Below are 23686 nucleotides of genomic sequence, written 5' to 3' on the forward strand. Positions count from 1 at the left end.
CGCTCGTTGACCGCTCCGCGCCCGGCGGCGCTCGGGGCTGGAGCCGGGGCTGCTGCGCTCGGGGTCCCCCGGAGCCCGGCTCCCACCGCGTCACGCTTCGTGCAGAGCTGTGCCTGGCTGGCTCACCAGAGAAATGGTTCTTGTCTTTGGCTGAACGCACCTACCCTTTACTCTTATTGAAACTCTTAAAGTGCTTATCTAATTCCTTTGTAGTTGCTTGTAATTGCTGACTTTATTTTTTCCCCCTTTGGCTAAGTAGAGAAAAATTACTTGAATGGTATTTTAGTAAGTTTGACTGTTAAGCAAGTGCCAATAGCAATCTTTATTTCTCTTTAACAGCTGTGGGGTTGGTTTGTTTGCGTTCCATATATGTATGCATATGTACACATACATACACACGTAAATATCCATACAAAACTTACAAGAATCTAACTGGTAGCAAGTAGGTTATAGAAACCACTGTTAAAGCTCTACAAACACAAATACATTACTATCAAAATAACTTTTTTTTTCCTAAGTAAAGGATACTGCTTTTGAATGCTTGATATTTCAAAAGAATTTCAGCTGGGATGATTTCTTGTAAAAGTTCTCTTGGAAGCAGAAGAGGCCAAATTGCTGATGTAAGGTAATTTTTCAGAGAAAAGAGGGATGGACCCATTAAGTTATAATTATGACATTTAGAAGAGGTGGTGCTAGTAGGGGCTGGAACTGACATGGACGTTTTTTTAACCTTTTAGTGCTTTTTCATTTTAAGACCTAATAGTGTCTTTGAGGCCAGCAGGAGACTTCAAAGGTTCTTTTGTGTCAGGTGTTAGTATTAAGAACAGAAGATAGGCTGAGGTCATACTTTCTTGGTGACTGTAAGTAAAAGTGGAGAAAAAAATAAACTGTTCTCTTAAGACTCAGATTTGCACAACTTGAAACAGGGTATTAAATAGACTTTGGCAGGCCTTACTGTTTGTAACATCACCTGTCTGCTTCCTCTTCATGCCTGAATAGCCAGCACGCCAAATAAGAAAAACTACAGTGAAAGTCACATGGTGTGGCAAATCTTTTACAGTCATTTATCACTCAAAAATTGATTTGCTTATTCATCGGGATGCATGCTAGATAACATATGCCATGCACGGGTTTGGGTTTGTTTTTTTTTTATGAGCTGTGTGTGCTGCTCTTTTTTTCCAGAGGAGAGAACCTGGCAGATACTGTTCCAGAGCAGCTAGGCTGAATTCTCTCAGTTGTATTTTCACTGCTGAGGTTTTAGATTGCATATAATATCTCTTGTCAATGTCCTGCTTCCTCTATCTCATCCCGAAAGAGAGTTTATCAGAGCCAAAACTGATCAAGATTCTCACAGCATTGTCTTGCCTCCTTTTTTTCAGCTGGGCTGTGTTTTTGTAGAACATTTTGACTCTGCTGTTCTGGATCACCATTTAAAGCTCACTGTGAGGTTTAGAAAAGGCTCATGAAGCTGTTGCCACTCAGAACCTGTTCAGCAGCAGCTCGTTGTACATCAGTCAGTGAAGCAAGCTCTTCTTGGCCCCAGCCCCTTTGTCAGTGCACACAGCTCTTTCAAGAATAAGATGCATTTTTCTTTAAGATGAAATATTAGAAGTTCTTGAAAATCAGGCACACATTAAAGAATGGATCAAAGGAATTGTGGTTTTGGGACTACACAAAGGCTTACTTTTGTTTATGTTAATAGCATCAATTACTCATTGGTCTTGAAAGTCTGAACAAAAAAACCCCAACCTTAAGAAACAATGCACTTTCAGCTTTTGATAGGTCATACATCCACTCCTGAACTGGTTATTGGTCAGATTCCTATCCAGTAGTGGTGTGCTATTATATTGTTTCTCAAGTTATTGTGAATGAATCTTATTAGGGTCAAGTGTCTCCCCAGAATAACTCTTCAGAGAGATGAAATGTTCATATGCCTTCTTTCATGTGGCCACAGTTTGTATTCAGCAAACTCATCCTCATGTTGCTGTGTCAGCTGGTCCTTAAACTGCTGGAAACTCTGACAATTCTGGTGGTATCTGGCATACAGGAATAGCCCATGTTTCTTGGGGCAGTATACTGGCCACTGATATGGGCAAGAGATTGGAAGTTGCAGATGTTTGGTTAGAGAGTGACTGTGAAAACCAGACTTTGTTGAAACCTCTGAAATGATATATTGCTTTGAAACAAATTATCACTGGAGAACTCTCTATGGTTGAAATTTCTCCTACCATTCAGGGCAAAAGTTCAGATGTAGCCTTGTCTCAAACTCAGTGTTACATGGCCACAGACTGACAGTGCTTGGACAGTAAAAATCACTGATTTGACAGCAGTGGCTTTATTGCTCAGAGTGAGGTTGTGTATCTTAATCTACTTGCTACTGGTGAGATCCTGTTCCTGTTGCTTGTTCAGCTTGATAGCTAAGCTGTGGAGCATCTAATATCACATTTCTTATAAAGTTATGGTTGTGATTGCACTGCTCAGGTGAGGTGCTTAGGAAAGAGGATCAAATTTAATGCCTGTGATGTGTCAAAAACTTTAAATTATGCACATTCATCATTATCAGTTTTCTCTCAGTCTTGCTTTTTTTGTACTCCTGCCTTAAAGCTACTGCTGAATACAGTAATATGTGTGGATTATTGAGATATACAATTTTGGAGAAAAACAGCATGGAGGAGAGATTTGAGGATATTATGGGTGGTTTTTCTTGTGCAATGAAAGTTTGTGTTTTGGTTGGTTTGTTTCTGCTTGGAAGCCTCAGCAGGGAAATGATGAACTTCACGTAGCCGTTGAACTGGAGCAGCGTGTAGATGATGTAACAATCTCCACTTGCATATATTTTTTGTGCTCAAAAGGTAACAGTCTGGGGAGAGCAAGCATAACTCAGTGCTTTAAGCTCCAGGAATAAAACAGAAGTGGAACACTTCCCAGCTTCTTGCATGATACTTCCTAGTAGCAAATTATTGCCCATCTTTCTCTTGTAGAAGGTGGTGAGGTTTCAAACTGGACTGCAAGATAGAGCCTGTGTGCTCCTTCCTTCCTTCCTTCCTTCCTTCCTTCCTTCCTTCCTTCCTTCCTTCCTTCCTTCCTTCCTTCCTTCCTTCCTTCCTTCCTTCCTTCCTTCCTTCCTTCCTTCCTTCCTTCCTTCCTTCCTTCCTTCCTTCCTTCCTTCCTTCCTTCCTTCCTTCCTTCCTTCCTTCCTTCCTTCCTTCCTTCCTTCCTTCCTTCCTTCCTTCCTTCCTTCCTTCCTTCCTTCCTTCCTTCCTTCCTTCCTTCCTTCCTTCCTTCCTTCCTTCCTTCCTTCCTTCCTTCCTTCCTTCCTTCCTTCCTTCCTTCCTTCCTTCCTTCCTTCCATCTCCCTCCCACCCCTTACTTCAATGGCTTTGAATATTTCCTCTGTTTTTTCAAAATGCAAAAGTTACCAAAGGATGCAAACTTCACTCAGAAGCATTGGCAGGTTTTGATGGTGTTGAAAGGAGTGACTTGAAATAACTGTGCAGATACAGAAGATGTCTAGCCATGATCACAGGAGGCTGAATCAAGGGAATGTTTGTGTCCTTTGAGAGTAGAAGACAAAAATAAGTGTTTTCGGATTTTTTTGGTTGTTCTTTTGTGAACGTGCAGGTTAAGTTTCTTCTTGCTGAGTGCCTGAAGGCCTCTCAAAATGAGGAAGTGGAATTATTTGTGGCTTTGAGTCACTGTCTTATTGAATGTTTTCTTTGCTAGTTATCCTCTTAGAATATGAAGGCGCCTGTGATTGGGTTTGTGTTAGTTTCCATACCCAGCTGTGAGTCTGTGGCTTGCAGTAATGATCCTGAGGACATCAGGCACAATGCATCCATCTGGGCTTCAGGTTGGCTTTGTCATTGTGTCCTTAAAGGAAGAATAATTTGCTTCCAAAATGAGAGATCACTTAGGGAAAGTGGCCTTGCATGGTTCATATACCTGGACAGCCTCTGTAGGGTGTAATGCACAGCAGCTTGCTCACAGCAGAGGTGTTGTCTTGGGCTTGATCTCAGGACAGACTGGTCCAGCTGTTTCACAGTTTTATCCCTCCCTCTGTCCTTTTTTAAAAAGAGCTTCAATCATGGTTTATCCTGTTGTGTGCTGTAGTTGAAGGCAGCCTGCTAAGGTGTCTTGTTTAGGTTTTTATCCTCTTGTACTGTTTTGTCTTGACACTGAGCACTGTCCTCACACCCTGAGCTCCAGCCCAGTCCCATCATTGCTGGCTTGTTTTGCCAGGAGTTGCCTGTTCCCATTGGCTTCTAGCTGTGATATTGTAAATAAAGATGCTTATTTTTTATTAATTCTTCAGCATTGCAATATTTAAGATGTCTCTTAGAATGGTGGTGAAAAGACATGGGAGGGGACTGATCTGAGGATGAGGTACCAAATTCAGTGATGAGTTACTGGTTCTGGAGGAAGCTCAAGTATCTCTTATCTTTGCACAGAGCTGCAGCAATACCAGAATCCTCCTATCAGAACCTTGTTGCAAAACTTAGGGAGTTCTTTGAAGAAAGGGTGGGAGGCACAGTGTAAGAAAATGCAGTAAAAGATATTTAAGTATGGAGAAGTTAGAGTGGAAAGAACAAAAAATGCTAATGTGACCCATTTAGAGGAAGAGGAATAAAGTAGGTTAACCAAGTAAATAAAAGCAGAAAGCTCACAGCACTGGCTCAGTACTCAGACCTACCAGTGCAGTTTCCATACTTCCAAGTAAAGGTGGGGAATCAAGTGGGGAGAATATTTTGTGGGAGTTCAGGTAACTTTTCTGCATGTGTCCGTATGCTTAGTTAAACTTCCTCACAGATGCTGAAGCTCTGCCCTGTTGAAAGCCTTGCCTTTGGTGGCAGGATGCTGACCACTTCCTTTTCCATGTGCTCCTCTGGCTTGTTTCAGAGTTGGAAGTAGGAAAACTCAAAAACTGTTCAACATGCATCCATTTGGAGAATTTATTTTCATTTATATATATATTTATTTATGTTTAGACTGGATCTACGTGACTGCAGTGGTTTATATCTAATTACAGCCTGCTTCCTGATGTTACCAGCAGTTGTGGCCAGCCATGGCCCATGGGTGGAACTGGCCCTCAGCCCCCCTGAGCACCTCTCTGGTGCCCTTGCTGGGCAGCACGGCTGAAATGACACCAGGTGAAGTGTCCAGAGGACATTATTCAGTGTGGCAGACTTGGAGGCAGCTCTAGTGCCAGCAGATCTTATAGGAAACTCTTGAGTAGTTGGATAAAACCATTGATTAGCATACATAGTAATTTTCTTCCAGTTTATACCATCTTGTGGTGGAGTGTGTATTTTAAAAGGCTCCCTTTTTTTTATTACAGTCTTCTAGTTCTTGTTTTGGAATTGCAAAGTGAGGCCCTTCTGAACCAAAATAACTTTCAGAAATGGTTTTTCAAAGTATGAATGCTTTCAGGAGGCCAGCATTGGACTGGTTAAGGAAAGATAAGATCTGGATGCAGTAATCTGTAGTGCAATAATCTGCTGTATGTTCTACCCAGTTATGTAGGTGGTACAGGTATTTGCATTAATACATTTACTACATTGGAAGTGCTCAATTTAGGAAGCTATAAGTGTGAACTGGTACATTCTATCTCTTGTTTTGGGCATCTGCCCTGCAGTATTCAAATATGTTCAAGCCAAAGCGTGTGCCTGCACATAAAAACAGAATGAATGCAATTTGAATGCTTGGCCTTATTTCTTGTTTCCTGGCTTAAAAGGAGGGCCCTTCACACTCACAGAGACCAGCAAAGGAAAAACAGATTGTTTTTAAACAAAGGTGTGGTTTGAAGTTGTTAAAACAGCAGCAGAAGATTCATATTAAGGAAAAGAGTAATCATATTTTCTGCATTTTTCTCGACTGCTTGGCACAAACCAGAGGTGACCAGGGAAGTGTGATCTTGCAGATTCCCAACTGAGACTCCCAAAATTTGCACTTGACTGCACTTATCCCATTGGTGAAGCTGTGCTTACATTAGGCTTGAGCAGCAGTGCTCAGGAAAACAGGCCTCTGGTGACTTAGGGTGTCCTCTTCACAGTGGCAGACTGCTTTCATTCATTTTTTTTCAATTTCCTTTTCATGCTGCTTAGAGACTTTTGTTGTTGCACTTGGCTTTAAGATGAAGAGCCAGTTTACAAAGGTTGATTAGGTGCCTGTTATGTTCCAGACACAAGTACAACCTTAAATATGCAGCTTAATATATGCAGACTCTCTGGGCTTCCCAGACACATGTTACCCGGTGCATTAATGTGAGGATTTTAGTTGTTTTCTAAAGCTGATGGCCAGCTTAAGCTTTCTGTTGGTTTCCCTGAGCTTAAGCTGCTTTATTATTTTGCATAATTTTCAGCAGTGAAGCAAATGGAAGAAGCAGTGAGGAGGTGACTGGCCTGAGAAGAAGGAAGGGCCATGGTTTAGAGTCTGCAGTCATGGTTTGAGTACAAGTGTTTAATTAGCTGTACAGGCATGCATGTTGCAAGTATGTGCCTCCTACTGTGAATTTACTGCATGTGCTTGGTAAGCAACTTTCAAATACTTCTGATTGTAGTGTTTGAAAAATTGCTTTTAATTCAGAAAAGAGCTTAGTTTGTGCCAAGTTCTGTTTTCCTATTTTGAGGCTTTTGATGCTTGCCTGCTTTAAAAAAATACACACAATAAAAAGTGGTTTAAGTGTGGCTGTGAAAAATCCTTCTTCTCTACTTCTTGCTTTATCCATTCCACTCTGCCCCTCCTCCCCCAAGCAGAAGAGGCTCAAACCAAACTTGCAGTTGAGTTCACCTTTGGAACTGCAAGTTTTGAGCTTTTAAACTGCCTGCTTTGGTGACACATGAAGAAATGTACCTTTGAAGGCCTGAACTGGAAATGCAGAAGGCATTCTGTTAGAAATTTTTACACTCATAGGTCAATTTCACAATTCTGTGGTTCATGGAGAAGAACTTCTTTTAAAGGCTATGAGTTTTTTTAAATTTTATTTTATTTTCCTCACAGAGACTGCCCTTGAAGATTTATAGACTTGTTTGAGTTTGGATAAATGATGGCAACTTAACTGAGCTTTGATCAGTTTTACACTAATAACAACAGCAACAGTAATAATACCTGTGTCTCATAGATAAAACATCAATATTCTATATACAGCATGCCAATTGTGTGCACAGTGTTTTCTGTTCTGTTAGCCCATCCTTGCTGGCTTTGGAGGTTAGGAAATGCAATGTAGCAGCTGCTGCCCTTTCCTTTGGCACACTGGGTTTTCTCCTAAAGCAGTCTCTAAAGGTGTGTGTGATAAAATAGGAAAAGGTATTGGTCACCATTCCAGTGTTGTATTTTAGTAGGTCCAGCATGCTTTCTCATACCTGATTTGTATTTATTTAGAAACCTTTTAGAGCAGATGTTGTCTTGCCTGCTGTGAGAATAAAGAGTAGATGAGCACTTTAGGATTGGATGCCAAGCTGGCAGATATCCTGGATGATGTGTTGCAGGGCTGGGAGCAAGAAATGAACTCTTGAAACAGTGCCAAGGGATGCTGCTGAGTTCAGTATTTAGGAGGAGCCAAGGTCTGGAGACCTCTTTTTGCTCTGAGACAAGGTATCCCCAGTCTGGTAGCCAGCAGTGTTTTGCCTCCTTAGAAGATACTATCTTTTACATCCCAAAGCTGCATCTGATAAAAAGACATTGTGGACTAGTTAATGCTAAAGAACTTCCAAAGTATGATAGTATTTTGGTTTTCTACTATTTTATTTGAGAAAGCTACTCTTCCAGAGTTGCCCTCATTCTGAGCTATCAGGGATAATCTTTTTGGGTTTGGATACTGGGAATTGGCAGAGTTTTTTCTACAGTGAAATAACATGGTTGTAGTTGCACATTGGGGTTAATTTCTCACACCAGAGCTAAATGTCCTCAAATAACAAAAGTCACATGAAGTGGTCTGAAATTCTGTTGTCTACCACTCCTGTTTTCTTCAGACAGCCATGGGCAGGTGATTTGAAATCTTTCTGGACAGCTTTAGTATTAAACATAGATCCCTGATGAGGAACAGCCAGAATGTATGCACATGTGTGTGAGGTATGCAGTACAAGAGAATCTCTGTTTCCAAAGTCTGTGTTAAGTGTTTGTTTCAGGGGCTTGGGTGGGAACTTTCCTGGAGCCCAGAGACACCCCAGCCTTGGAAGTTGTATAGGAAGAAGCTCCTGACCTTCTCAGGGAAAGGGCTGAAGTGTCCTGAAAGAGTTAAGCTCTACTTAGCTCACTCATAAGGTATTTAATATCCTTATTAAACTCAACTGCTGGTTCACTTTTTTTCCTCTTCTTTTGCTGAATAAAATTTCTTGAAGAGCTGAGCCTCTGCCTCTCAGATCAGAGGCTCACATGTTGAAGCTGGCAGTGCTAGAGGCTAGTTCCTATCTGTGTGACAGCATTTTTAATTTAACAGGACCGGCTTTGATGTTCTTGAATATTTATAGGCAGCTTCAGATCACTCCAGTGTGTATTCTTTTTAACTGGAGCAGAAGTTCTTCCTCACACAACAAAATTTCTTTCCCTCTGTTTACTCTTTGGTCTCTTTTGGATTTGTAGACATCAGAGTGGTTTTATGTTACAGAAATATTGCTTAAGTACTTACTTAAAGGGGGGAACCACTTGATTTCCTTTCTAGTTCCTGCAGCTTGGGGGTTGTCCAGTAACTGGATCACAGCTCCTTGTCTGAGCCTTGCTACAGACACAATGTAAAAGAGATAAAACAGAATTTGAGCAAAACCCAGTTACAGTGAATCCTTCTCCATTACCTGTGTAAACTCAGGTGGGTCTGCAGTGGCTCAGACCTGGACCACCCTCAGGAATCACAGAAATGTTTGTCACAGACCCTAAGGAAGGAGCAGGTTGTGGTGTGAAGAGGAACTGAAAACTTAAGATTTGGCTCCCAATAGCAGCTGATCAGAAATTATGGAAAAAAATTTTAGAAGGAAATTGCCACTTGGATCATTTGGCTTGAATGAAACTTTGACCAGCCTTGGGCAGGAGTGTTAAAAAAGACACCTGATGGATGAGCTTTCATTCAAGTGTTAACCCATCTCAGGCTTCTTTGCCTCAGTGCTTCCCTGCTCCACTGGCAGTGGCTGCTCAGAGCTGGCTCTGTGCTTTAATAAACAGAGATGTGGGGTTTGGGCACTTCAAATACCTCTGGCTTTGGTGTCCTGGGCCTTGTTGTGATTTACCTTTACCTTGATGGTGCCACAGGAGGCAGATTGTGGTCATAAGAAAATGTTCCCTCAGCTTCTGCTGTGAGATTCTCTTTTCCTCCTTCCCTGCCATGTTTCCCTTCTGCTGAATCCCCTTAGCCCTGTGTGATGGATATCATGTGGATTCCCTTATTCCTGATGTCCTGACCCACAGAAACTTTGCCATGGCCAACTGGGACAGCAAAGCAGTGGCATTTTTTCCTGGAACTTCTCCATGTGGATGCTGGTAGTTCAGGCAGGTTCCTGTATCCTTCTCTGCTGCACTCACTGTTTGTTCTGAAGTTCTGTACGCTTTCTGTTACAGGATGATCTCCTAGGTAAACCTGGAACACCATTATTGAAGTAGCAGATTTTTGTGTGTATTATTTTGAATGGTTTCACTTAGTAAAAAATTCTTTCAGTGATGATAATTTGTTTTAATGCACAGCGTGCAGAGGAAAAGGTCTGTGGGTTTAGACATTTCTGTTGTAGCTGCACTTCTCTGCTGATACAGCCATTTCTAGTTCAGCAAGTGAAATCAATGTCACTGCCTGGGTGGATAAATAGCACTGGAAATCAACCACAGGAGGAAAGTGCTTGCTTTCTATGTGATATAAACAGTTTGCTCAAAGAGTAAGGTTTCTCTTACTATGGACATGCAGCAGGGAAACAGAGACCTGTAACTTACTAATGTAGCAGTGAGAGTTTCTGAAATATGCCAGTAAACAGAACTTTGTAATGTACAAAATTAGAGAAACAACTGGATGGCTGCTGGAGTGCCATTCAGTGCTTGTGTCTAGGGATGGGTGGATGTGACAGTGACTTCATTTTTCTTTAGTTCCTGCCTCCAAACTGTTGTTAACAAATTCCTTCTCCCTGCATACCCTGAAATATCCTTGTGAGACAGGAAAATTATCAAGTGTGGAAATACTCAATACTTCTGTCTCTGGGCAGGATTTCTCCAACAACCACAAGTTGTGCTAGGGGAGGTTTACATTAGATATGAGGGAAAAAAATTCACACAGAGGATTGTACAGCATTGGAAGAGCCTGGCTAGTGAAAGTGGTGGTGTCACTGACTCTGAAATTGTTCAAGAAATGTGTAGATGTGGCTTTTGAGGACATGGTTTAGTGATGAACATGGTGGTGTTGGACTTGATCTTAATAATGGTTCTGTGATTCCCTCTGTCAGTGTGCTTTTGTCTTAGTAGGAAGTAACAGACAGTAGCATACATCTAGTTAAATGTAATTGCAGTGAGAATTTTTGCAAATCAAATGACTTTTCCATCCTTAAGTTGCACTTGGTGTCTTAGAATTCAAATTGGTGATGCTGGGAAAATATTTGCTTCCTGTGTAAGTGATAAAACATACTGGGTGGTAAGGATATTGCTAGCAAATAACCTTGTAGGTAAAGATATTTGTCAGACTAGGTAGCACTACTTGAGAAGCTGAATTATATATATATAAATATTTTTTAGTAGTTGTACTATCCAAGTGCTGGTGAATGTTGAAATCTTGTCATTATAAACATATTCCAGATAAAATGGGTTCTGCAGTCTTTAGAACAGAATCCACAAACTGATGCAATCTATTAATGTTCTTGAGACAGTGGAATTTTGATCTAGGTTAGGACTAGTCCAGGTAGGAAGGACTGAGAAAAGTAATAGGAATCCTTAGTGTCTGTCAATGGAAAGTTGTGGGGCAAGGAACTTGAATTTTTTATCACATTCTTGCCAGAAAAAAAAAACTTGGAACAGCAACCAAGAAGAACAAGAGAGAAGTTGAACAAGCCTTAGAAGAAAGCCATCCTAAAGCAGTTGCTGGGTACAGCACACTGTAATCACTGCCCAGCTGGAGAATATCCTCTAGCACTTGCTCTGCCTCTGGGGGCATGGTGGTTATGGCTGCTCTGCTTTAAGGGATGCTTCATGAACTGTATGATACAGGAATTTAATCTTTGTATCAGTATGATAATGTGGCATATCCATGCCCAACTGCAGGGCTCCATTTCTCAGCAGAGAACGGCATTTCTTACTGTGAAAGAGAATCTCTACGTGAATTCACAGATTTTTGCTGTTTGTGTTACATGGAATTAACATTACAGGCTGTGCCTCTGGAAGGAGGAGTTGGTTTTATTTAGCTTTTCAAGATGAGACAGTGCTAGAAGAATATAATCTAAAAAAACCCCCAAACAATATCTATTTAGAGATAAGGCAAATTACATTAAAAATACTTTTTTAGAGTAATTTCAGGCATTTTCAGTGCTCCTTCAGCTTAATTCTTAAGGACAGAGTACATTTATAATTGTGTAGTAATCTTTAAAGCATTTAAGAATGTGCTCTTTGACATGGACTTAATGTGTACCTGTGTTTTTTGGTTTGTTTTTTTTTTTAATGTCCATTTAGAAACCTGTCAATGAAATGTCCTTGCAGATGCTGAGGGATGACTGCTAACAGTGAATGAAGCATGAGCAAAATGGGTTAGAACAAAACATATGCTCTGCTTTGCAACAGGTGAGCATATGCTGCCTAACTGAAATGCTAGAAAAGACTGCTTTGAAATCATGAATGTTTTAGGAAAATATTTACATTTTCTGATATTGGCCTATTCCTGTCTCTCATTAGCTGGTGGAGAACTGATCTCTGATGTTAAGACTCCAGGATCATATTTCTAGTACTGAGGCAGGTCCTGGATTATTCAGTGGGTGAATAAACTTCATTCAGGGTGTTTAAAATTTGGCAGCTGATCCTGGCAGAGCAGCTCTCCCCTGCTGTCCCACAGGTTGCATTTCCAAGCTCACATTGTTGCTCTCTGAGGTGGATGGAGAGGACTGGGAGCAGCTTCTGGAAGGGCTCAGGTGCTGCTGACAGCCTGAGATTGTTTCTGGGGCTGGCAGCATGGTCACAGGAACCCTGATGGACAAGCAGTGACTGATTTTACATCTGGGTGGGTGAGCAAGGGAGGAAAAAAATCAGGTTTGCCCTCTGATTTCTTTTCTGGTGCCTTTTTCTTGCCTTTGAATTCTCATTTTCTGATTGCTTTTAGTTCCTGTGTTAATTCTCAGGGCACTACCAGGAAAACACAGAACTGTTTCTGAACTTCAAGGTGGAAATGATTTGCAAGAGAATTTATAAAAGTTCATGAGCCTAACATTTCAACCCCACTCTTCTATAATAATTAAGACAGGAAAAATTATAATAACTTCCAACTAATTCAGAGTTAATATTTGTGTAGTTGAATTTCTCTTCTCATCTATCTTTGAGGGTAGAGAAGGAAGCTTTGCTTTTATTTGAAATGTGATTGGTTTAGTCCTGCAGTTGGAGGTATTTGTTAAAAGCTGTTTGTTATATCTAGCCACAAAAGTGCAGTAAGAGGGAATTAAATTAGGAAAAGAGAGAATTCCTTGCATGTGATGCTACTTAAGTGTTATTTTTATGTGTTTTATCTCTGGTGCCTTGACATGGACCAAGTTTCAGAGACACTGAAAGGAAATGCCAAGGTGCTGTAGAATCTTGGAATTCCCAACCCAGCCCTGCAGGGTCTGTTAAAATAATCACTGGTGCTGAGTCTGGTTATCCTTCAGGACAATTTTATAGGTGGCACTATTTCTGTCATGTTCTGATATTTCATGATGAAATTACTTACAGATGGGTTGCAGGCAGAGAAACTAGGGTTGGTATTTATTATCTCAAGAGACCTTCCTTTTCTTGAAGAAAGCTAATTAGTAGTGCTCTGGAAATCACTTCAGTGCCCTTCTTAGGGTCAAAATTAGGGATCTGACAGAGAGAATTAAATTGCAAATAAGCAGATCCAAAAGTTGGCTATTTAGACACATCTCAAAGTTCCAGCAGGATTTACTTTTTTTTTTTTTGTTCTAATATTGCCCAAAAGATGGGTCATGCATGAATCAGTGTGCTAGTCTGGTAGGTAATATACTGCTTTTGTAGTCCATATAGCAGAATCCTGAAAATTGGTCATCACCTTCATTTTCTAGTACATATTTGATAAGAAGTGTTTGCCAACCACCTCTCCCCAGCCTGCTTGACCAAAGCCAAATCAAGTTTCTGAAACTTTAGTGTGAGATTTTAAGCTGCTGTATTGATTGAAGATGTCTCTAGACTGAAAATGAGAAAGGCAGAGCTTTGTTTTCCCCTCAAATAAATACTAGAACATTCATTTAACTTTTAGAATATGATTTAATGGCTCTTGCAGGCCTGACACATCCCCTCGCATCAACCACTTGTGCAAAAATGTTAATATAAAGTTAATACTTCTTCCAGGTAATAGTGATCTATTATCAAATACTTTGGATTCTGTCCAGTCTTCCAGTTCAGCACTGGGAAGGACTGGGCATGACAATTGACTTTGAGCATTGTGTTGGATATTCAGGCACAGGCACTGGTGCCTGACATGGAAATTCCTGGGACACACTTGCCCTGGTCGCTGTCAATTGCAGCCCCAAAGTTTTGCAAACAGCCACAGCTGTGTTTTCATGGTACAGCTCAACTGAGTTCTCTCTGGTTTATCTGTCTGGGAAGGCTGCTGTTGTGATTTGCCCAAGCTGTTTCCGTAGTCTTTGGAAAAAATAATTGAAAGTTTGGATCTCCTGTGTGTGGAGTTTGTGCTGACTCCTCAGGCTCTGCTGCTGAGTGAGTGATGCAGCTGTTGCAGATATTAGCCAGTAGTAATGAAGTAATGCAGCACCTAGAAAATTCAATATTTTGAGTGAGAACTCAGAAACCTGAATAATGTAGAACTGGCTGTTATTTCTGTATATTCTGGTGTGAGTTTCTTACCCATGTTTGTAGAGATGTTCAATGAAGGAGCTGTTTAGGCAGCCATATAAATCATATATATTGGGGATGCTTTTTAGCCAGTTTCAGGTTTGCACAGAATCATTTGACAAGTAACTTTTCAACTTGCATTCAAATAAGAAGTTCTTATAAGTTGTAACCTCTCTAATTTTTTAACCCTTACTCCATTTTTCCAGCTTGTGTACTGAGACAGGTCTTGTAGAAAACTATGATCATGACATTAACAACTTTATCACATTAAATGCTCACAGTAAGTCATAATTTTACAGGTTTTCTTCAGTTCTGACTGTTCTTAACTTTGAAACCATAGTTTTGAAACCACAGAAAGGTTGGAAGAGGTATCTCATGGGCTGGATGTTAAAGATTGCTAGCAGTTTTAGGAGAAGAACTCAAGACTGTTCCTCCATTCATCAAAATCAGGTCTGAGGCAAAAGCACTTGGCTGTGCCCCATTGCCTTGCACACCCACAGTATGGGTGTGTAACACACACACACACCAGTTTTATTGCTTGCATTTTCCACATGTGCACCCCTGACTTTCCTTTTGGTAATTCTGTCCTGCTCTCAGAGCTTTGGGACCACCTCAAAATAAGTGAAACTGCTGGAGAAAAGGGAGAAAAAAAGAGAAATTTTAATGGCACCAGACAGAAGGCAGTGTGGGAAGTTATTTACTGTGGCAAATCCCACATCCTTATTACCAACACTGTCATAATGGGGGTGGCAGTGCTGCAGCACACACTGTTTATTTTATCCTTCAGAGGAAGGGACTTGCCTTGATACACCTGCAGCACTCTCCAAAGGAACCCCTTCTCCACTCTGCAGATACAGGATAACATTTGGCAAAGCAATGAGGAGTTGAATCTATCTGAGTTTTCATTCTCTGTGTTGGTAACAGAGGTGCAATCATTTAAAATACCAGCTAGGTGTGTGAGAGAAAAATAAAAATTCAGAACTAAAATAGAATCCAAACTAAAAATGCAGCAATATCTTGTGTTGTAATCTGGATGAAGGTTTTGGCAGCACATCTACCAGGGTTTGAGTGTTTTAAATACAGATGTGCCTTAGTAAAGAAGATGCAGCTGAAGTTTGAGTGTAACCTTGTACAAATACAAGTCAGACAAGCTGCAAAATAAAAAATATAGAATAAAAGCATGATTAGAAAAATGGCATGGACAGCCTCACTGTAAGCAAGAGTCTTGTTTTTAATTAGTAGGCAACCTCTGTTGTTTAATAACCAAGCAAAAAGAAGCTTGGATACAGTAAATCCCAATGGTTTTTGCAGATTCTGTAATTGAAATATATGAGTACATATGCTTGAGTATATATGCTGATGTCAGACAAAATCAAGTGGCTTGTTTGAGATCAAAGTTCACCCATCTTCTGTTGATGTAAAGATGAGTGCCTTTCCCTGGATCTCTGTGTTGGTGGAAGGTGGGTTGTAAGTGTTTGTGTACAATTTTGAACCATCTGGGCCTGGAGCAAAATTGGGACCCCAGGGAGCAGGAGGGGAGTGGTGGGCAGTGCCCACTCATTGTGTGCTCCAGGTGCTGGGGAAATAACTGCAGAGTCTGGAAACTCCAACTTCATGGGGAACTTTGGAACAAAAGTGATTCAATTGATCCCATTTTTATTTTAAGAACAGAACATTGAGTGTCTACCTTTACAGTTGTCTCTCAGGCTATTTTCATATTCTCTGCAAAGACTTATTTGAGGTTTCATTTGTTAGGAAGCCTATGCTCCAGCTTGTCACTACTGTGAGAATGGGTGGGAGACCAAGGGAAGCATTTAGTTTACTGGAGTTTGCTGGATTTGTGGGATCCTTTGGCCTGACTTCAGAAGGTATTTAGATAGTTATAGCTGACTTGACATTACTGAAGAGAAATGATGTCTTCTAGCTGTTTAAACAAATTCATAATGTGTTATGGAAAGTATCTGTGTGATATTAGGAAAAAATTCTTTACTTTGAGGATGGTGGGGCACTGGCACAGATTGCCCAGAGAAGCTGTGGATGCCCCATCCAGGCTTGGAGCAACCTGGTCTAGTGGAAAGTGTCCCGAGCATGGCAGGGGATTGGAATCAGATGAGCTTTAAATTCTCTTCCCAGCCAAACCATTCTGTGATCTGTGGCACTCACAAATTGATTCCTAATTTTTCTGACCTCTTTCTCACCTCCAAAACAAGTGGAAGGGGAAATGGGAATGTGACTGTTGGCATGTCACTTGTTAGTTTAATCATGAACACATCAGAATTAATGTTTAGGCTCCTGGTAATTTTTTTTTTTTCTTTACACAGCAATCCCTTGCTGAGGGCAGGGATATTGGGTACTTAAGAGTTAAATAATCTTGCTTTGGAAGCAGCTGAACAGTTTACACTCCTTGCTGGGCTGTACAAAAATACTTTTCCTTTGAAGTGCTAGGAGGAGCGGCTGAGGGTAAAACCTGGAATGGGGTTGTAGCAGTTTGCAGTGGGCTCAGCTGGGAGCAGGCAGCCGCCTGCAACTGCAGGGTGAGATGGCAGAGAGAGAAGGTCAGGCTTTCTTTCACTCTTGCCATCAGTGTCTTTTTTTCTGAAATTCTTCAAATGCTATCTAGTTCTTGAAAATCCTTCTGAAAGTCTTCAAATGCTATCTAGTTCTTAGAAATTTTTGGATTAGGACACATTGCAAGAAATAGAGATTAAAAATAACCTTTCCCATAAAGGTGTGACAAATACAGGGGTTTTGTTGGAAGTTCCTTCTGACTGCTTCTGATGTGATCTGGTAGTGAAGTGCACCCTGCTGCTGTCTGGGATAGAAGGATTCATCTCTGCCAAGTGGTGTAAAATAGGTCAAACTTTTGTCTGGAAAGAGCTTTCTGAAGTTGGCCAGAACCTGTGAAATCTCAGGCCTGATGTTCCACCTCAGCCAAGCTGAGCTCTCAGTGTAGAGCTGACAGGAGAATGACAGCAGTGGCACTTGGCCCACACGGAGGAAGCTGAACCATGATGTTTGCAGGAAAAGCCATGGGTTTCTATCCCTGTGCATGGGAATCTGTGCATCCTCTGCTGTCAGAGCTGTGCATGGGAAGCTGTGCATGCTCTGCTGTCAGAGCTGTGCATGGGAAGCTGTGCATGCTCTGCTGTCAGAGCTGTGCATGGGAAGCTGTGCATGCTCTGCTGTCAGAGCTGTGCATGGGAATCTGTGCATGCTCTGCTGTCAGAGCTGTGCATGGCACTGCTGGGGGCTCTTCTGCAGAGCAAACCCTGCCCTGGGCAAAACCTGCTGCACACTGGCTCTGACACACTGGTGTCTCCTGCCAGGACCAGCATGGAACTACACTGACTGAAGTTGCTCCCTGGTTTTCTAGGGCAGCACTGTCTGTTGAATTAATAATCTCTTGTCATGCATTTTTTTGGGAGATGCCATTACTTGAAACGGAGGAAAACAAATTTCCTTCTAGCAATGCCATTAAAGGGACAATCAAAAGCAATTTCCCCAACAGGTAATGAGGGGTAACATTTAAATACCTGGCTATATCTGTTGAAGAGACTGTGATGGCAGTGCTGCAGGTCAGATCTCCAAATTGCAAGTTAGAGTTATTTAAAATAATAATAGCAATAATAATGATAATGTCCTTTCATCTTTACTCATTTCAGAATCAGACACTTGCCTGTTTGTGGGATCTCTGTTTCTCTCCCTGCTGCTCTGCCACTCAGTCTTTAGCTTTCTACCTCTGCCTTTTTTTTTTTTTATCTTTGAACAAAAAAAGTGTCAAGAATTCAGTTGCTGAAACAGGCAGCATTTTCCTCTAGGGTTCCTGCAGTTGCTTTGCCTGGCTGAAAGACTAACCCTAAGTTGTCAGGGTCATCTATTCTTTAAGAGAGGGAGCTGCAGGCGCTGGCAGGAGGGCACAGGCAGGCTGCCCACATGTTGGTGCAGGGCTGTGTGTGCTGTGTGCCTGCTGCTCCGGGATCACAGGGCACACATGCCTCTTCTGAGAGTTCACAAAGCTGCTCTTGGACAGGAATGGGTGCTGCTGCCTTTTCCAAAACTGTGCAGGCAAAGCAGATATTATCAGGGCTGGCCCTGGGGCATAAAATAGAAAGATCAAAGGAAGTGGCAGCAGCACACAGAGGCTCTTCAAAGCCTGAGTAAGAGAGGATTGATAGAGAAAAGGAGAATGCTCTTGCTGATGTAATCACAGCCTGTGAGACAGGTTGGTTTTTTTTTTTCTTCTTAATTTAAACAAAGGCACAAAGACAGTCCTTGTTTGTTTAGAGAGGTGAAGCATGTGCCACAGAGATAGAGCAGGGATACCTCACTATATAGAAGGTTTTCATGAAGAGTGTGGAGCTCAAACATTTTGAAGTGTCTGTAAAGTTGCAGTTTTTCTCATTTTACTTTGCACAACTTCTGCATGTGATATTCTTTCACTTGTGGTGTCCATGTGGAACGAAGTAGGAAAATGGCAAAGGAAGGAATGCTTGTTTTCAGGCTGCAGTCCTTATTAAAATGGAAGCTTATTTTGTTTTCTTTGAAAATGCCAGTTAAAAATTTCTGGGATTTGTATGAAAAGAAGTTAAGCACAGGCAAGGTGGAGTTGGAGGGGAAGTGATAAACCAGATCCATTGTCAAGAAGCAGAGGCTTGTTCAGGCACAAGCTGTGAATTGGAAGGAAACAGTTGTTCTCCCCCTTTATCTGTGGAAAGGGGGAAGAAAAGGTGGGACTTTTCTGGAGCAGATGTGCAGGGGTGGAGGGAGTTTTCAACCTTCTCTGTTACAGACCTCACTTTATATGCTACAGCTGCAGAAGTGTTTCTGAACCTTCATTTTGCTTATAAAAGTCCCATCTTTATAATTCAAAGGGAATCTTGTGAAATTATGACCTAGAGCATGGTAGTCCAGCTTTTCCACCCAAAGCTGTGCCTGTATGGTGCATGGCAAATAATCCAAGCTAGCTCAGTCTGATACCCAAAAGTTACATGAAGACATGACTCAAAGCCTGAATGAGTGACTACTACCTGAAAAGCTATGTATATCAATTAATATAATTGCATTGATTTTACACATGTTTGGAGCTCAGGCAGGACAAGCTTTTCTGCTGAGATGGTGAGCAAAGCCTGCATGCATCTCTTGGTACAGACTGGAGGTCCATGGGAGGGAGAGCCTGTCCCTCTGTAAGTCTTTGGGAAGCTCTTAACTCCAAAACTGAAACTCAGCTTCACCATTTTGCATTGTTTCACTTATTGATTGTTTTAGAAGAAAGACTTAATGGGATTATCTCAGTCCCAAAATGTTTTCCAGGATGCCAGAGATCAAAGTGGTTGTTTCTGCTGGCAAAATCTACAGCTTTCCTTCCCCCGTAGGTCTGAGACCATTTGCAGTGCAGTTCAGATTAGTACACAAAATTGTGGTTCTCTGAAGTTTGAAAATCTGTCATGGGGGAAAGATGACTGCCTATATTAACTTTAATACTTTCTTCTTGGGTCAAAGCTACATTTATAGTCTGCTGAATCAGTTTATTACCTTAACAAGGCAAGCAGTAAGGTCCCTGCTGAAAAAGGGATTCATCCTCTTTGTTGTGGAATATGTGGGATGATACTGGCATTCTTGTGTTGCCTCATGTGGAAATTTCTAAATTTTGCTGGTCAGCATCAAAACTTTTTCTCTTCACCCTCCTGCATGTCTCTTCTGCAATGCTTCTTCTACAGATCTGTGTGATTTGATACTTGACACTAACAGAAAGTGCTTCAATACACTTAAAATACTCTGATTTTGGTTTTTACTTAGCAAACCTTCAGGCACCAGGAAATTTGCACATCTTACAGATCTTTGAGATGGGCTCTGACATGTACTTGTGTTAGTGCTGCAGGCACTTTCCCCTTACCATACACAGGGGCTAGAGAAAAATTCTGGGATGGGAATCCTAGCAGTTACCATGGCTTTCTGCTTTAAAATACATTCTTTTTGGAAATCCCACCCAGATGTGTGAAGGACAGACTGTTCCAGTCTGTAGAGGACAGTTAATAAAGCAGAGGTTTCTCTGCCCATAGAACAGGGTAAATTGATGGGTTCTGCCATCAGTATGGCATCCCCATTCTTTGCTTCTAGTGAGGAACTGAATGAAAAAAAAAAGAGGTTTTAGCTGATTTCCTGTATGCTCTGCTGAGTTTGTGCAGCCCCTTCTGCCAGCAGTTATCTGTGGCCTTTGGATTCATGCAGCCAAGTGAATTAACACAACTGCCATGCTGAGTTAACCAAAAAGGTTCCTCTGCTCCAGTGACTCTGGCAGAAACCAGTAGCAGATATTTGTGAAGGAATGTAAGATTAGAGCAAGCATATGGTGAGAATTCTGCAGTACATGCTTCCAGGCTCTGCCAGCTTGTGGCTCAGGCCTTCCCATAAGGATCAAGTTCTACAGGAGAGCCCTTGATGGGTTTTTCTTTCGTATTTTTTTCAGTCCATTACTTCATGTGTTGTCTAAATTTGAGAGCACACAGGGAAGATCTGTTTTGGTTTTGGGATTCATGCACATTGTGACATTGTACTTTATTTTTGAGGAGCAGTGGAGTGCATGTTGTGCATGAGGTGTAGAACAGCAGTTTTATTGGCATGTCTGACAGGTACCAACTTAAATTTCTCACAGGATTGAAGGGAAGACAACTAAATCTCCAGAATTTTTCTCATTCTCTTGCTGTTCAGTGTGAATTTTTTTTTTTTTTTTGAGCTGCAGGGGAAAAAAACGTTGCCAGGAAGTAATTGTTCTTTCTGTCTCTTCCTAATTCTGTGCAGCAGCTGCCTTGCTTTTAGCTGCTATTAATGGTCAGAGCTTTGTGAACAAAGGAGTGTCAGGCTGATGTAACTTCTTCCTCTGTTAGACATCCCCTCTGAAGCCATCTTTTGTCTTGATGGCCCTATTGTAACCATTCATATACTGATGAATGAACAGGAAGCTGATGATGATAGTGAGCAGATGAGTTTGATCATGAACAGGTTTTACTCAGACTCCAGCCTGAGGGAGTATATAGGAGTATATATAGGAACAGAGCTCTACCACTGTCAGCTACAATGTCTGATTTGTTCATTCAGATTTTCTTTTGTGTAAGAAACCAGGAAAGGTTATTAATCTAGGAGGAAATGTGCTAACTTTTTATAGAGAACAACAGTATCACAGGTATAAATACAGTATTTCTGTCTGTGGCCTGGTCATACAAAGAGAAGTTTACTTGAATGGCTGTATTTTTGGGAGGGATTGGGATTTCTTGACCTGGAATGAGTATTTCAAGACTGATGTAAACACTTTGCTGTGCTGTTAGCTACCTGAAAGAGGCTGCATGTTGTGTGACAGTCAATGAAGCATCCTAACCATGGCTTTTCCAGCACAGATGTTCTTCTCATGTGGCCTTTGGTGATTGTGATATATATTGGCTTTCTATAGATAGATAAATTATTCTCAAAATGCCTCATGGAATGGACTCTTTTACAAATGAAGACCAATTCAGTGTTATTTAAATACTACAGACAAAATTAGAGGCTCTCCAGCAGTGGAGGGCAAAGTGGACTTACAAAGCTTGTGTGGTTGTTCTTTTCACAATGCCTAGCCTTTCCTGTTTGTTTTCATGATTAGGCAGAGATTTCATTGACTTTGTTTTTATTTTTGTGTCTGTCACATTTTCTGCTTTCCCATTGTTTATATCTGGTTGAATGTGCCTTTTATGGACCTTGGTTCAAGGGATTCTCCCAAGTCACAGCTGTATGTACAGCAGGTTATCAGTGCTGATCTTGGTTAACTGTAATACAAGCTGGAGGAATGCACCAGGAAGAAATAAGAAGCATCATAAAAAGCATCTCAAAATTTTGGCTAAGATTTCTTTTCCTTCTTAAGAATAAAGTGTATTCTGAAAACCTTATCCTTAGACTAAAAATTTCATGGGATGTTGCAATTAGTAGGAAAGGTGAGAGAGCAAAGCAGAAGACTTGGTGAGCACCATTGGGCTCCAAGAGCTTAATGCTGCAAATAAAAGTGCAGTGCATCATAAAAGTGGAAGGGGAGAGTAGAAAATGGAGCAGGTAAATCACAAGTTATGGATCATCTGAGTCCTGTAACAGTGTGACATTCATTGAAAGAGACCTGAATTTTACCAGTTTGGAAAAGAGGCTGTTGACAAGAGACTTGGAGTAGTCTGATGCCGAGACAGTGATTAAGGAACAATTATTGGTTGGTCCTTGCAATATGATTACCAGAGCATTCTCAGTGAAATTCACAAAACAGCTTTACTGTAAAGCAAAAAAAGTACATTTTAAAAACAGTAGGTTGTGCTTCGTGCTGTAGGATGGTGTAAAAGCCATAAGTATGTGTGTCATTCCAAAGGAATTAGGTAAAAACATGGAACATAGATGCATTGCTTACTTAAACACAGTATTTTGGGTGAAATATCAGTTCTGGAGGTCTTAATCATGGATAGCCATAATGAAGAGGCTGTATCTCAAGCATAATCATTCCTTATTTTCTCTGCTTTTCATATTCTCTGAATTTCTGCAGTTAGCAACTGTTGGGGATAGGTTACAGTGCTGGTTGGATTTTTGGTCACACCCTGCATGGCTGCTTTTGACTTGCCCAGCATTGCACAGGAATCCTGTGGCAGAGGAAGCAATCCCATCTGTTGGGAAGCATTCAGCTGCCTTAACCACAACACTGTATATTCTTTTCTCATAGTATCTTACCTCATTCCCTGCCCTGTCCAAACTTCCTGGCATGTGAGGGGAATGTCCTGCAGCCAGAACTCATTCAGCCCTCACTGCTGTGTCTTTGGAGTGCATTTACAGCATTAATTTCCCAATCAGTGAGGCATACCTCAGTGTTGGGGTGTGCCAGCAGGAGATACACAGCACTACACCCAAGCCAATGGGCTTGACTGGATTTATTGGCATGGGCTCTATGAGGGCTGGAGGAGCTGGATGAGAAAAATGGGGGCAGCATGGGGTGGGGGTGAAGTGGTGAAGGGCTGGTCAGGAAGAGAGGAGAATTGATTAGTGACTGTATGAAGGAGGAAGCATCTGGAAAAAGATGGGAAAAGGAGGAAGAACTTCTGATGTATCCTGAAATACAGCACAAGCATCTGAAATTTAAGGTTGAATTGGGCTCATTATTTTAATTATTCTAATTATGGTAAAAATCTAACTTAGAGACTTCTGGTACCTGTTTTTTTCAACCCATACATAGGGTGCTGTAATATGATAAGTATATACATTAATATTTCTCAGAAAAAGCTGAGAAAACCTGTTTTGGTTCACTGTTCTGTAAAACAGATCACTTTTTGTAGATTTTTATTCAAAGTGGAATTTAATTTTACTCTTGTAATAAACCTCTTGTAATGAAAAGGGAGTGCATTGGGTCTCCAGAATTCCAGAAACTTACATTATTGTTCATTTGACTTTAAATAACATTAATTGAATCCTCCAGGCACCAAGTTCCTGCCAAGTGCCTTTGATAAATGAAAAAGAGCAAAGAAGTGATAATTAGTTGAGTGCAGAATAGTTCTGATTCTGGTTCAGGATGTCAAAGCAGAGGCTGTGAGCAGGGAGTGAAACTGGCCATCAAGTCAGCTTTTGATCTGCATGAATTGTGCACTGGACTGAATTGTGGAGCCTGTGTTACATTTGTGTTGGTTATTTCCTG

The 23686-nt window shown here is 41.2% G+C and overlaps 1 protein-coding gene across 1 annotated transcript in view; it reads left to right on the top strand.

Annotated features, from left to right (window-relative positions):
* ZNRF3 (zinc and ring finger 3) overlaps positions 1 to 23686 on the top strand; it is a 66436-nt gene that overhangs the window by 651 nt on the left and 42099 nt on the right. The gene's annotated exons all lie outside the window — the stretch shown is intronic.

Source organism: Ammospiza nelsoni, chromosome 18, assembly GCF_027579445.1.
Source record: "Ammospiza nelsoni isolate bAmmNel1 chromosome 18, bAmmNel1.pri, whole genome shotgun sequence".
Taxonomy (NCBI): Eukaryota; Metazoa; Chordata; class Aves; order Passeriformes; family Passerellidae; genus Ammospiza; species Ammospiza nelsoni.